This window comes from Oncorhynchus mykiss, chromosome 16 (assembly GCF_057628025.1).
Source record: "Oncorhynchus mykiss isolate SJ-2025 chromosome 16, ASM5762802v1, whole genome shotgun sequence".
Taxonomy (NCBI): Eukaryota; Metazoa; Chordata; class Actinopteri; order Salmoniformes; family Salmonidae; genus Oncorhynchus; species Oncorhynchus mykiss.
The window spans coordinates 11,243,534-11,260,066 of record NC_143037.1 but is presented as its reverse complement, the minus strand read 5'-3'; positions in this window follow the sequence as shown (position 1 = coordinate 11,260,066).

The window sequence follows — 16,533 nt, the reverse complement described above, 5'->3', positions numbered from 1 at the left end:
CCTCCTAAATTCTGGCCAGCAATGTTGTTTAGAGCAGTAGCAACACCTTTGCAGATCTCCATGACTAATGTTATGTATATATTTTTTAAAGTGGCAGTAGCAAGGATTATAGACAGAAGCGTGTTACATAGCAGTCCAATCCAAACTCATCTCTCGGCATGTCCAGCCCACCCATTATCTCAGCCAATCATGGCTAGCTCTTTTTCCGTGGCTAAACCAACTAGGCTCGTAATTTCACAATTGTATTTGTATTTACAGACAGCATACAAGTTTGATATGAAGGCACATGAACGTTCACATGTTCCGGAAGGCATTTCTGCTCAAAAACTCATTTTGATAAAAACTTCAATTGCCTCTCTTGTGAAGTAGTGTGATGTACGCCTAGCTTCTTGAAACGGGTCACATTTGACATTTCGTCTTTCATATGCTCAAATGTTGTCCCATGTAGTTTCATGGTATCACATGTTGAAATGTTTCATCTTTATGTTGTCAAACATTTTGTTGACATGAGATGATGTTTTCACGTGTGCTCAACTCTTGTCACATGTGTAGTGTTATTTATTTATTTTTATTTCACCTTTATTTAACCAGGTAGGCTAGTTGAGAACAAGTTCTCATTTACAACTGCGACCTGGCCAAGATAAAGCATAGCAGTGTGAACAGACAACAACACAGAGTTACACATGGAGTTAACAATAAACAAGTCAATAACACAGTAGAAAAAAAAGAGTCTATATACATTGTGTGCAAAAGGCATGAGGAGGTAGGCGAATAATTACAATTTTGCAGATTAACACTGGAGTGATAAATGATCAAATGGTCATGTGCAGGTATACTGGTGTGCAAAAGAGCAGAAAAGTAAATAAATAAAAACAGTATGGGGATGAGGTAGGTAAATTGGGTGGGCTATTTACCGATGGACTATGTACAGCTGCAGCGATCGGTTAGCTGCTCAGATAGCAGATGTTTAAAGTTGGTGAGGGAGATAAGTCTCCAACTTCAGCGATTTTTGCAATTCATTCCAGTCACAGGCAGCAGAGAACTGGAAGGAAAGGCGGCCAAATGAGGTGTTGGCTTTAGGGATGATCAGTGAGATACACCTGCTGGAGCGCGTGCTACGAGTGGGTGTTGCCATCGTGACCAGTGAACTGAGATAAGGCGGAGCTTTACCTAGCATGGACTTGTAGATGACCTAGAGCCAGTGGGTCTGGCGACGAATATGTAGCGAGGGCCAGCCGACTAGAGCATACAGGTCGCAGTGGTGGGTGGTATAAGGTGCTTTAGTAACAAAACGGATGACACTGTGTTAAACTGCATCCAGTTTGCTGAGTAGAGTATTGGAAGCTATTTTGTAGATGACATCGTCGAAGTCGAGGATCGGTAGGATAGTCAGTTTTACTAGGGTAAGTTTGGCGGCGTGAGTGAAGGAGGCTTTGTTGCGGAATAGAAAGCCGACTCTAGATTTGATTTTAGATTGGAGATGTTTGATATGAGTCTGGAAGGAGAGTTTACAGTCTAGCCAGACACCTAGGTACTTATAGATGTCCACATATTCTAGGTCGGAACCATCCAGGGTGGTGATGCTAGTCGGGCGTGCGGGTGCAGGCAGCGAACGGTTGAAAAGCATGCATTTGGTTTTACTAGCGTTTAAGAGTTGGAGGCCACGGAAGGAGTGTTGTTTGGCATTGAAGCTCGTTTGGAGGTTAGATGGCACAGTGTCCAAGGAAGGGCCAGAAGTATACAGAATGGTGTCGTCCGAGTAGAGGTGGATCAGGGAATCGCCCGCAGCAAGAGCAATATCATTGATATATACAGAGAAAAGAGTCGGCCCGAGAATTGAACCCTGTGGCACCCCCATAGAGACTGCCAGAGGACCGGACAACATGCCCTCCGATTTGACACACTGAACTCTGTCTGCAAAGTAGTTGGTGAACCAGGCAAGGCAGTCATTAGAAAAACCGAGGCTACTGAGTCTGCCGATAAGAATATGGTGATTGACAGAGTCGAAAGCTTTGGCCAGGTCGATGAAGACGGCTGCACAGTACTGTCTTTTATCGATGGTGGTTATGATATCGTTTAGTACCTTGAGCGTGGCTGAGGTACACCCGCGACCGGCTCGGAAACCAGATTGCACAGCGGAGAAGGTACGTTGGGATTCGAGATGGTCAGTGATCTGTTTGTTGACTTGGCTTCTGAAGACCTTAGATAGGCAGGGCAGGATGGATATAGGTCTGTAACAGTTTGGGTCCAGGGTGTCTCCCCCTTTGAAGAGGGGGATGACTGCGGCAGCTTTCCAATCCTTGGGGATCTCAGACGATATGAAAGAGAGGTTGAACAGGCTGGTAATAGGAAACAATGTTTCATCCTCTTTAATTTCACATTACATTAATTAACTTGAGCTCATGTTCTCACATATGCTCACATGTTGTCACCTGTAGTTGTATGTTATCACATGTTGCTTCAGCATAGTCACATTAACTTCACATGGAATCACGTGATCACGAGAGCATGTGAAATTCCTGTGCTTTTTCCTTAAGGGCTATAGACAGCCACAAACAAACAATACTCAAAACAATATAAGACATTCTGAGAAGTTTTCAGTTTTCATTTTGGATAAGAACAAAACACGCTATAGCTTTTACATCAGAACTCCACAGGGCCAGACTCCGTCCACACAGCTTCTCTGTGATACCTTGGCACTCTGCCGTGATCAACATCACTAGCACAGGGGGAAAACACTGGGTTGGATACACCCCTCTGATAGCTAGCAGGGACCTGCTTTTCTGCAGCCACTGAGAGGGATGAGAGGGAGATTTTGAAAGGTGTGTGTGTGCGTACTGCTGAGAGAGATGAGGGAAGATTTGAAAGGTGTGTGTGTGTGTGTGTGTGTGTACTGCTGAGAGAGATGGTGGGGGGGGGGGGGGGGGGGATTTGAGAGGTGTGTGTGCATTACTGAGAGAGATCTGAGGCAACTGCACTGAGCCTGTACAGTATGGGTTGCAGCCTGGAAACAGCCACAAAACAGGACATCTGAAAAGATCCTGAGGACGTCGATAACAACTCAGGAGCTCCGGAGCTAGACTGCGCTGCTTAGACCACTGCGCCTCAACAGTTCACAATGCTCTAGCAAGCAGGAAGAGTACTTGATGATAACAGCACATTGTTTTTAATTATTTCCCCAAACAATAGCCCTAACCTTAACCACTCGTGAATTAATACCTAAACTTAACTCTGATTTTTTTCTGTGTTAATAACCATTTAACCACACGAAATTAAATAGGACAAATTCCGAAGTGAGGCTATGAGATCATGTTGATGGGATTAAATGTGAACTTCAATCCCACAGGGATTTAGTGAGAAGCTGACACTGGCCTTTTCTGTATCAGACTCCTATATCAGCTATTCAACAAAGATGACTGTGACAGATTTTTCTTAATCTTTATTTAACTAGGCAAGTCAGTTAAGAAGAATTACTTTTTTCAATGATGGCCTAGGAACAGTGGGTTAACTGTCTCGTTCAGTGGCAGAAAGACAGAGTTTGACCTTGTCAGCTCGGGGATTCGATCTGCAACCTTTCATTTACTAGTCCAACACTCTAACCACTAGGCTACCTGCCTCCCCACAAACACGAATGAAGTGTTGGGGGATTAAGATTGAAAGGTGGACGTGAGAGAGCAGCTCAGCAATGATAACTGAAGAGAACCATGTAATGCCTTCACAGATACAGAAACCTGAGCGACAACACAGAGAAATTAGAAATAAAGGGGCAAGGGAGACACAAAACATTTATAAATGACGTCATTATTTTGTTTTATGTGTTGTCTATCTTGTCGTGATGTGTGTTTTGTCCTATATTTCTATTTATATTTTATTTATTTATTATTTTTAATCCCAGCCCCCTTCCCCGCAGGAGGCCTTCTGCCTTTTGGTTGGCCGTCATTGTAAAAAATAATTTGTTCTTAAACTGACTTGCCTTGTTAAATAAAGGTTTATTAAAGTTAAAATAAATTAAAATATTTACATGAGGACACACACACACAACAGGTGCAGCAGACAACAGATGACAGAAAATACCGCCCTCGTCGTTTCCCTCATCCTCCCTCGTCTTCCCCTACCGTCTACGTCACCACCCTCTGCTACATCTCCATCTCCTGTCCTCCTTTCTCCTGCGCTCATCTGTCCCCCTCCAATTCATCCCCCACCTACTCCCCTTCTCCAACCCCCTACAGTCAGAGGAATGGTAACAGGAGCAAAGAGCAGGCACACGCGTAAATCTGTCACACAGGAATCCTATTGCCCTTGTCAGGAAGGTGAAAGAGGACATATAAGTGTGTCTAAGACGCAATTGAAGCTACAAATACCAATACAAACGTCATCCCTCTACTCAGGGGATTTTATCACATACATTTTTTTATGAATGATAGTGGGACTGACCTTATTTCTTTTTGCACATACACTCGCATACACTCGCTCGCACGCGCGCACACACACACACACACACACACACACACACACACACACACACACACACAGACACACACACACACACACACACACACACACACACACACACACACACACACACACACACACAGACACACACACACACACACACACACACACACACACACACACACACACACACACACACACACACTCCCTTAAACAAGTCTGAGCGCTGCTGAGCATCTGACTCCCTGCTGTCATACCGATCCTCTCAAATGATCAACACACACACACACAGCACTGTGGGACAGATGGGAGACAGTGGGGGCACCGACAAAAGCACGGCCCAAACATTCCCTCCCTGCCCCCTCCCCTCGTGCCCTCTACACCTGATGAACTAACCACATGGGGCTGATGGCTAACTAGATTACACTATAGAGATATTGGAGAGAGGGAGAGGAGATTCGGGGGAGGGGGTGGAGGAGAAGAGGGTGTTAGAGAACCGACAGAGAGAGGGAGAGGAGATATGGGGAAGGGGGAGGAGAGGGTGTAAGAGGACAGAGAGGGAGAGGAGATATGGGGAAGGGGGAGGAGAGGGTGTAAGAGGACCGACTGAGGGAGAAGAGATATGGGGGAGGGGGAGAGGGTGTGAGAGGACCGAGAGGGAGAGGAGATATGAGGGAGGGGGGGAGAGGGTGTGAGAGGACCGACAGAGAGAGGGAGAGAAGATATGAGGGAGGGGGAGGAGATATGAGGAGGGGGAGGAGAGGGTGTAAGAGGACCGATTGATGGAGAGGAGATATGGGGGAGGGGGAGGAGATGGTGTAAGAGGACCAATAGAGAGAGGGAGAGGAGATATGGGTGAGGGGAAGGGGAAGGAGAGGGTGTAAGAGGACCGGCAGAGGGAGAGGAGATATGGGGGAGGGAGAGGAGATATGGGGGAGGGGGAGGAGAGGGTGTAAGAGGACCGGCAGAGGGAGAGGAGAGGAGATATGGGTGAGGGGAAGGGGGAGGAGAGGGTGTAAGAGGACCAATAGAGAGAGGCGAAGTAGAGACGAGCAGACACTACATGACCAACAGTATGTGGACACCTGCTGCTATAACAGCCTCCACTCTTCTGGGAAGGCTTTCCACTAGATGTTGGAACATTGCTGCGGCCAACATTGCTGCTTCCATTCAGCCATAAGAGCATTAGTGAACTGACATTGGGCAATTAGGTCTGGCTCGCAGTCGGTGTTCCAATTCATCCCAAAGGTGTTCGGTGGGGATGAGGACAGAGCTCTGTGCAGTCCAGTCAAGTTCTTCCACACCGATCTCAACAAACCATTTCTGTATGGACCTCGCTTTGTGCACTGGGACATTGTCATGCTGGAACCGGAAAGTGCCCCAAACTGTTACCACAAAGTTGGAAGGACAGAATCGTCTAGAATACCACTGCATGCTGTATCATTGTATCATTGAGATTTCCCTTCACTGGAACTAAGGGTTCAATTCCTCTCACTCTCATCTCCACTCATCTGATTCAAACAGAACATCCGCTTCTGCCATTTTCCTCCCAATAAGTTATCGGCAGCTTGTCTGTCTTTAAACCATCAATACGTGCTAAATTCACTTGCACAGCTGATCTCAATTGCAACCATTCTTGGTCACCTCATTAGCGCTCCCTAAAAGATGAGGTCGGTGTTACCATAGTCCTGCTTGTAACCAAAGTATTTCAAAATAAGTTTGCCCTCTGGTTGGTATTGTAATCAGAACAACTTTGTCCTTTTTGAGGCCAGGACTGTCTGAGATGTGTTACTAAATCAAATCAATTGTGATTAATTTATATCATCTATATTTTTGTCAAATTTGTTAATATCCCTGTTAGTGAACATTTCTCTTTTGCCAAGATAATCCATCCACCTGACAGGTGTGACATATCAAGGAGCTAAAAGGCATGATCATTACACAGGTGCACCTTGTGCTGGGGACAATAAAATGCCACTTTAAAATGGGCAATTTTGGCACACAACACAGTGCCACAGATGTCTCAAGTTTTGAGGGAGTGTGAAATTGGCAGGAAAGTCCATCAGAGCTGTTGCCAGAGAATTTAATATTAATTTATCTACCATAAGCGGCCTCTAACGTCGTTTTAAAGAATTTGGCATTACCTCTAACCGGCCACACAACCGCAGAACACGTAACCATGCCAATCCAGGGCCTCCCCATCCATCTTCTTCACGTGTGGGATCGGTTGGGGTTGGCTAGGCCTGGCTCCCCAGTGGGAGGGTGTGGCTGCCAAGTGGGTGGGCCTATACCCTCCTAGGCCCATGGCTGCACCACTGCCCAGTCATGTGAAAGCCAAAGATTAGGGCCTAATGTAGTTATTTCAATTGATTTCCTTATATGAACTGTAACTCAGTAAAATCTTTGAAATTGTAACATGTTGTGTTTGTATTTTTGTTCAGTATATTTTGTCATTTAAGGTGAAACGTTTGACTGAAATATAGGCCTACTACTTCTATATTCTCATAAGTATTTTTACTAATTATCAGCCTTACAGTTTCCCATGCTCCTGATAGGTTGATATTTAATTGGGGGCAAGAGTAGAGAACAGCTGTCTGGTATCATAATCACATGACATGGTAACAACAGAGATCAACTAATCTGCTGATTTATTATTGTTGGTATTTGGTTGCAAACACATCTTTAACACTCAGGTGTATGTAATCTCACGTTAGTTTTAAGAAATCCAGAGGTAATGCGTAGCACAGCGCTACATTTTGCCTGTTGGTTGCAATGCACCCAATATGTTTCTTTCCCATTACCCACCATACAACGCTCCTACCATCACCATCACAGGTCCATCCATCCCAGGGCACTCTCATTGGACACTCACTCAAGGTCAAAGTATGAGTGGCGAGGATAGAGGAGGCGTCGATCATAGTGTCAAAATGAGATGAGGTAACGGGAGAGGTATATTGAATCTATACGTCATGGTCTGAACAGCACAACGGAGAGTATCCAATATCCTTTGAATGCTTTTTGGCCCGTGAACAGGCTAAATCTTGGTCTAGGAAACCGGCCACACCATATGATATGGAAAAGTCACTGATTCTTTTGTCTTATTTTTTTCATGTATTATACTTGTGCTAAAATATGTATTATATTCTACTGAGCCACGCACTTTATGTTGGTGTTGTATACCATGTCTCTCCCGTACATACAACTAATAAAACTTGAAATTTTAAACTTCTGTTTGGACTCAGGAGATTAACTTCGAGTGAGAGAAGAACTGCTTCGGCCTCCAGGTACCATTTAGTGTTTTAAAAACGAGTTGCGATTAATCATCCCAATCGTTCAGGTAATATCTCACTCAGCCCTGAGACACACAGCGCGACTGATCACTCTCATGATTACACTCTACAGGGGAGGGAGGGAGAAAGGGAGGGAGGGAAAAGGGAGGAAGATAGGGAGGGAGAGAAAGACAGCACAGCAAGAGCTGGTGGAAGAGAGAGACAAAAAGAGGAAGGGAGGGATAGAGAAAGAAAGAGAGATAATGATGTGGGAGATAATGAGCAGTTAATACTAGCCGCTGTAGGCATTCCTCCATGCCTCCAGACAGACAACAGAACGTGTCTCTGCTTTATATTAATGGCTCTTACTTTTTCCAAAACATTCTTTATACAAAGCTACCTTCAGAACAGACTCCATACCTAGTTCTCTACGTATAACAAACGCAGAATGTCATGAATGAAGACCTTTAGGCTGCGTTTACATGTACAGGCAGGGCAATTCTGATATGTTTCCCACTAATTGTTCTTTTGATCAATCACATCAGATATTTTCACATCAGATTTGATCGGTGAAAAGAGCAATTAGTGTTAAAAAGATATCCATATAATCCATATATATATATCCATATAATTCTTTCAGACACTATCTATCATTTTCGTATTGCCTCTGGATGAAGACGCGTGCAATCGACAAGCTAAAAGAACTGTAACTGGTAGGCTAGTAACAAAAATCACGTTTTTTCTGCTGTGGAATTCCAACTGTCATTTCCTTATTTGGGCGCCACACAGGGTTTTTCCCGCCAAAAAAACAATGTCGTGGGTGAAAATGCATTGGTCTCGGTTTACAGGTTTTTGGGCTACTTCTAAGTTGCACCGCGGCCGCCATTGAATTAAAAAATAAACAAATAATAATAATATATATACAGTAACAGTCAAACGTTTGGACACATCTAGTCCTTCAAGGATTCATTTCTACATTGTAGAATAATAGTGACCAAAAAAGTGTTAAACAAGTCAAAATCTATTTTAGATTTTAGACTCTTCAGAGTAGATACCCTTTGCCTTGATGACAGCTTTGTACACTATTGGCTTTCTCTCAACTAGCTTCACCTGGAAGACTGTTGCTTTACCAACAGTCTCGAAAGAGTTCCCATATATGCCGAGCACTTGTTGGCTGCTTTTCCTTCACTCTGCAGTTCAACTCATTCCAAAACAAGTCCACATACTTTTAAAAACGTTTAACGTGCAACTTTTATTTTCTGTTAAATAAATAAAATACATGTGAGCCTACGCTTGCATCTTTCTAGGAAACATGTGTTGTGATTGGAGCTCTGGATTTGCTATGCTGCAATTTCTAAAACAGAAATAGCAGAGATGTGCTTTGGAAATAGCAACTTAGATTAAATATGACAATGTTTGCCTTTCCGTGCCTCATACAGCCTACAACTGAATATGGTGCAAATGTATGCTCAGATATGTCACCTTCATGTGAAGAAGCACAATGACTTTCAGCATCTGAGCAGGTCAAATACTTTGGGAGCTTGACATTTCAATCAGTCAGATTTTGCCAATTTTCGGTCAGACATAATGTACAAGGATGAATATTACATATCATGTAAGGATATCTACTTAATTATGATTTTTTTGTAAATATTTTTTTCCAGATACATAAATGATCAGGAAATGAGTACAGATATATACATTTCAGAAAATATGTGGATTAGTTCATGCCTAAGTGTAAAGGCTTAGATATGTCAGCATGTTGAAACACCCTATCTCGAGTTAGCATATTCTACAAATATGTATGCGGGTACACTCGCATCAGTTGGATGTCTTGGACACATCTCACCCCACGTATCTCCCTGGACTCATATGGTAGCAGGGATTGGATGCATGAAGAAACTATCACTACGGAGAATGTCCTAGCTCTGTATCGTAACGTGTACAGGGAGTGAATTTAATAGACAAGACAAGAAGCACAACATGAAACACATAAACAGAAACAATAACGCCTGGGGAAAGAGAGTGACAGAGAGTGACAGATATAGGGGAGGTAATCAGGATGGTGATGGAGTCCAGGCGAGTCTCGTAAAGCGCAGGTGCGCGTAATGAGGGTGACAGGTGTACGTAATAATGAGTAAACTGGCGACAACGAGCAGAAAGGAGGAGCGGGAGTAGGCATGACGTGTGTATCTGGAACATGTCCACTGCTTATATCTATAAAATGACAGATATCCGGAAATATATAGAGATATCCTCGATTCACCCAACGCTGGTTTCACACATTGCCCACCTAAATAGCTCACAGTTGTGATATTAAAACCAGCATCTCTATATGTTAGTATATTAAAGCTCTCTTATATTAGAAGTGGGATCTATAAAACAGATCAAATAAAACACCCACCTGTTTAAGAGAACGAGAGAGGGAGAGGGCGAGAGAGAGAGGGGGAGAGAAAGACAGGGAGTGGGGGGAGAGAGAGGGGGGGGGGAGGGGGGAGAGAGAAATAGGGGGGGAGGGGGGAGAGAGAAATAGAGGGGGAGAGAGAGTAAGAGGGTTGAGAGAGAGAGTGGGAGGGGGGAGAGAGGGAAGGGGATGAGAGAGAAAAGGAGGGAGAGAGAGGGGAGAGCGTAAAGAGAGAGGGAGGGGAGAGAGAGAGAGGGAGAGGGGAGAGAGAGAGAGGGAGAGGGGAGAGAGAGAGAGAGAGAGGGAGAGGGGGGAGAGAATAAAGAGAGAGGGAGAGGGGGAGGGAGAGAGAGATGGAGATGGGGAGAGAGAGAGAGAGAGGGAGAGAGGGAGAGAGAGAGAGAGGGGGCAGTAAAGAGAGAGAGAGAGAGGGGGGAGTGGAGAGCGAGAGAGAGTGAGAGGGGGAGAGCGAGAGAGAGAGAGAGAGAGAGGAAGGGGGAGAGAGTAAAGAGAGAGGGAGGAGGGGCGAGAGAAGGACAGAGAAAGAGAAAGAGAGATAGCAAGAAGACAGAGGGAGGTGAAGAGAGATTTAATGCAGAGATAAAATAAAGCAGGATTTGTGTGGAGTCCAAAATAGATTTAATTCTAGAGGGGCCTTTGAAAAAAAAAAACAGGCAGCGGATAGACAGCCTCATCTGGCCAGCCGTCTGAAGAGAGGGAACGCCTGAGAGGAGAGGAAGAAAAGGGAGAATAACTCTTCTACCCTGAAGGAGTGAATTAAACCTCAGAGAATTAAACCTCAGGAGATGAAAGGAGAGGAGAGAAGAGGAAAGGAGAGGGGAGGAGAAAAGAGCAGAGAAGATGAGAGAAGAGAAGAGGAGAGAAGAGGAGGCTGCCAGTCTCTGACAGTTTGTCTGAGATGTCTTGGTCCGGTCGCAGATGGGTCCTGTCGTATCTGCCGGCTGAAGGATGCCGTGACAATTCTCCGTCTGTCTACCCGGGAAAAAACACACACACACACACACACACACACACACACACACACACACACACACACACACACACACACACACACACACACACACACACACACACACACACACACACACACACACACACACACACACACACACACACACACACAGCTGCAGCTCTGACAGATTGGGAGCTGGCAGACAAACAAACAGTCGGGCAATCAGCCTGGACACCTGAGAAGGCCTGGAGGACCCGAGGCTAGCCGCCAGGCTGGGGGAACTGCTGGTTATGCCGCTAAATGCCAATTTACAAACCAATTAAAATCTGCTTTCGAACAATTAAACAGCCATTAGGAAGTAATGACAAAAATAGTACCTGTAAGGCATAAGAATGCTTGAACACACACACACACACACACACACACACACACACACACACACACACACACACACACACACACACACACACACACACACACACAAAGGGTTTACGTCACCCAACACCTCTCAATCAGAGAAACACACATGCTGAAGGCTATGGTCATTACATCTGTCTGTGAGAACAGAAAGGACATCTGCAGGAACATCTATAGAAATACATGTTAATCAGAACAGGAACATCTACAGAGATACATGTTTATCCGAACAGGAATATCTATAGAAATACATGTTAATCAGAACAGAAACATCTATAGAAATACATGTTAATCAGAACAGGAACATCTATAGAAATACATGTAAATCAGAACAGGAACATCTATAGAAATACATGTTAATCAGAACAGGAATATCTATAGAAATACATGTTAATCAGAGCAGGAATATCTATAGAAATACATGTTAATCAGAACAGGAACATCTACAGAGATACATGTTAATCAGAGCAGGAATATCTATAGAAATACATGTTAATCAGAACAGGAACATCTATAGAAATACATGTAAATCAGAACAGGAATATCTATAGAAATACATGTTAATCAGAACAGGAACATCTATAGAAATACATGTAAATCAGAACAGGAATATCTATAGAAATACATGTTAATCAGAACAGGAACATCTATAGAAATAGATGTTAATCAGAACAGGAATATCTATAGAAATACATGTTAATCAGAACAGGAACATCTATAGAAATACATGTAAATCAGAACAGGAATATCTATAGAAATAGATGTTAATCAGAACAGGAATATCTATAGAAATACATGTTAATCAGAACAGGAATATCTATAGAAATACATGTTAATCAGAGCAGGAATATCTATAGAAATAGATGTTAATCAGAACAGGAATATCTATAGAAATACATGTTAATCAGAACAGGAATATCTATAGAAATACATGTTAATCAGAACAGGAATATCTATAGAAATAGATGTTAATCAGAACAGGAATATCTATAGAAATAGATGTTAATCAGAACAGGAATATCTATAGAAATAGATGTTAATCAGAACAGGAATATCTATAGAAATACATGTTAATCAGAACAGGAATATCTATAGAAATACATGTTAATCAGAACAGGAATATCTATAGAAATAGATGTTAATCAGAACAGGAATATCTATAGAAATACATGTTAATCAGAGCAGGAGGAGACATACAAACTTTTCTTTATTCACATCACTGTCAGCCATTTCTAATGAGCACATTTTATCTCCAGTAACGGGTCGTATTGTGAAGAGTAATACAGTAATCTATATGATGGATTGTCATGCCATAGAATCACCCTGTCAATCATTAGTGTGATCTTCGGCAAGGACAAGACTTACTAAAGGACAAGGACAAGATTTTTACTAAACTGGGCTCTAATCACTATCCACATCATCATTAAAGTTACCATCTATTTCTCTGGACAGTTATAACACAGAATGGAAACACAAAAATCTTTTAGTGTGTGTGTATGTCTGTGTCTGTTTGTGCTTGCTGTGTTATCGCATTCTCTATCAGGGCCATTCAATAGACTGAGACATGCTATTACTGTCACAATAGAATTGATTACCACTACAGCACACACACACACACAGACACACACACACACACACACACACACACACACACACACACACACACACACACACACACACACACACACACACACACACACACACACACACACACACACACACAGGGAGGAAAAACACACACACACAGGGAGGAAAAACAGTGCGATATCATTAGGCCTGATACATTGAGAATCTCCACCTCTGTCAATATGACACTGATCAGTTGTTTGGATTGGTTAATGAGACGCCATCTCACAGCCATTTAGTGAGAGGAATAGAAGGTTGTTCAGGTTACCAGAGGCAGAGAGCGCCAGTCTGGTCACTGTAACCGTGGGAAGGAGGGAGTTTCCTATGAGCTTACAGGACCAGCTGAGGAACTAAACCTCACATCTCTCCACCCATTACAGATGGAGAAAGGATCCACTCTCTCACTCCCTCTCTATTCTAAGCATTCTCTCTCTCGAATGTGACCCTCAGGATGGATGATTTCTGTTTACCAACCAAAATTCAATCTGTCAACATGTAACTGGGATAGATTGCTCCACACACACACACACACACACACACACACACACACACACACACACACACACACACACACACACAGGTCCAAGGTGATAGGGTGTATTTGTGTGTGCGGCAGTGTTGACCACGTTGGACTTGAACCAACATGAGGCCATGCTTGTGCCCAGTGAAACAAAGAAACAAACTCCAACCACAGCCAGATTATCATGGTTTGAGTTCAGTATTATCTGCTGTAGCTACTCTGTTCTGGATCTATCTGTAAAATCTGCTGCTGCATTCAGTCCGTCACACGGCATGCTGCTGTGCACACAGAGAACACAGACAGAGAACAGAAAAAAATAGAGTGGTAAGCAAAATTAACTTTTCTTATTCAACCCTCATTTCCCAAAACTCCTAAATGCCTGTTTAGCAGCTTTCTTATCTGTCCATTGTGTGTGTGTGTATGTATGTGTTCGTGTTTAGCTACACACTAAAAAATGGCGTTTCCTCAAGGGTTCCTTGGGACGGGTGATGGTTCTATGTGGAACCACACTGACTTTTGAACCCTTCAATGGTTCTTTACAATTTTAAAAAGTTGTTTTCCCCATTTAAGTTATAATTAAATAAATTCAAATCAAATCAAATTATATTGGTCACATACACATGGTTAGCAGATGTTATTGCGGATGTAGCGAAAATGTTTGTGCTTCTAGTTCCGACAGTGCAGTGATATCTAACAAGTAATATCTAACAATTTCACAACATATTCCCAATGCACACAAATCTAAGTAAAGGAATAGAATTAAGAATATATAAATTAGTGGATGAGTAATGTCAGAGGAGCATAGACTAAGATACAGTAGAATAGTATAGAGTACAGTATATACATATGAGATGAGTAATGCGAGATATGTAAACATGATTAAAGTGACATTATTAACGTGACTAGTGATCCGTTTATCAAAGTGGCCAAAGTCTGTGTATGTCCCTTAAAATGTAGCAGCGGCGGCTCATTAGAATATTTATGGGTGTGGTTTGCGAACAGCTCGGCTCCCGTGCTGGCTCATCCGGATCCCTCTTTGGCGTTCATAGTGGAGGTGGAAGTGTCCGAGGCTGGGTTAGGAGCCGTGCTCTCTCAGCGCTCGGGTACGCCACCACAGCTCCGCCCCTGTGCTTTCTTTTTGAAGAAGTTCAGCCCGGCGGAACGAAACTATGATGTGGGGGACCGGGAGCTGTTGGCTGTTGTCAAGGCTCTGAAGGCGTGGAGACATTGACTTGAGGGGGCTAAACACCCTTTTCTCATCTGGACTGACCACCGCAATCTGGAGTACAGCCGGGCGGTACCTTCAGTACCTCGTGGAGTGGGAGTGGTACGGTCCGGAAGAGAGATTTTGGGTGCCGGTGGAGGACATTGTGGACCCTTCATTGCTGCGGGATTTTCACCGTCTCCATCCGGATCGCCCTGCTCCGGGTCGTCCCTGAGGTCGGGTGGGGGTGGGGGTGGGGGGGGGTACAGTCACGACTTCCGTACAGTCACGACTTTGTTGCTCTGCGTGTGCTTCTCCTTGTTCAGGCGGCGTACGGCGGTCGACGTCACCGGCCTTCTAGCCATCGCCGATCCACTTTTCATTTTCCATTTGTTTTATCTTTGCTTTATACACCTGGTTTCTATTCCCCAATTACATTGTTGCTCTGTCTGTATGCTATGTCTTGCTTATCCTATGTTGCTCTGTCTGTATGCTATGTCTTGCTTGTCCTATGTTGCTCTGCGTGTGCTCACTGCTCAATGATTGTCTATGTTGTAATTGTTTTTATTAACCTGCCCAGGGACTGCGGTTGAAAATGATCCGGCTGGCTAAAACCGGCAATTTTACTGAAACGTTGATTAATGTGCACTGTCCCTGTAAAAATAAAATAAACTCAAACTCAAACGTTCATTATTTAACCCTCTGTTTTCCCCGTGGTTTTTGTGCATGTTTGTTTATTGTAAATTCGGTCCGTTGTTTGTGGGCCTGGTGTTACTTCATGTATTTTGATATTTTGAGTAAAGTTCCTTGTGTTACTCATCTCTGCTGTCCTTGCAAAACGGAAACCTACTTGAAGGTAACAGTGTTCATCTCCCGATGTCCTCAGACACGGATGGATGTTGAATACTGACTCGTATCACGGGTGACCTGGCTGCCACAGGATGTCGGGAGATGCCTTCAAAACCGGCCACCAGGGGCAACAGCGAGCACTATTACCATCAAGTAGGGTTTTGGCTTGCTAGGGTGTTGTGGATGGGGATGTCGGATGTGCGTAAACTGTGAGCTCCGGCTCCGAGAGACCTTAACCCCCCTCAGACAAACATTGAATACTGAATGCAAACCGTGAGATCTTGTTGACTGTATACAGCAACACTGTACAAGAACAATAAACTATGGGGGATGGTTGACTTAAATGGAATTGGAGCATAGAGAATGCAAACACACACATACAGGCACACATGCACATACCTACACTATTAGAAGAAAAGTTGCCATCTAGAACTTTAAATGTTTCTTCGGCTGTCCTCATAGGAGAACCCTTTGAATAATCATTTTTGGTTCCAGGTAGAACCCTTTTAGTACCAGGTAGAAACATTTTGGGTTCCAGGTAGAGCCCGTCTACATGGAACCCTAAAGGGTTCTTCTTGGATCCAAAAATGGTTCTACCTGGATCCAAAAAGGGTTTTTACCTGGATCCAAAAGGGTTCTACCTTGATCCAAAAAGGGTTATCCTATGGGGAAAGCCGAAGAACCCTTTTTTCTAAGAGTGTATCCTTTTCCTTTAGTAGACCATCAATCATAGTTGACACTGTAATAACTGTGTCTGGAGGCCATATCTGTATTCTGCTTTTACACACACACACACACACACACACACACACACACACA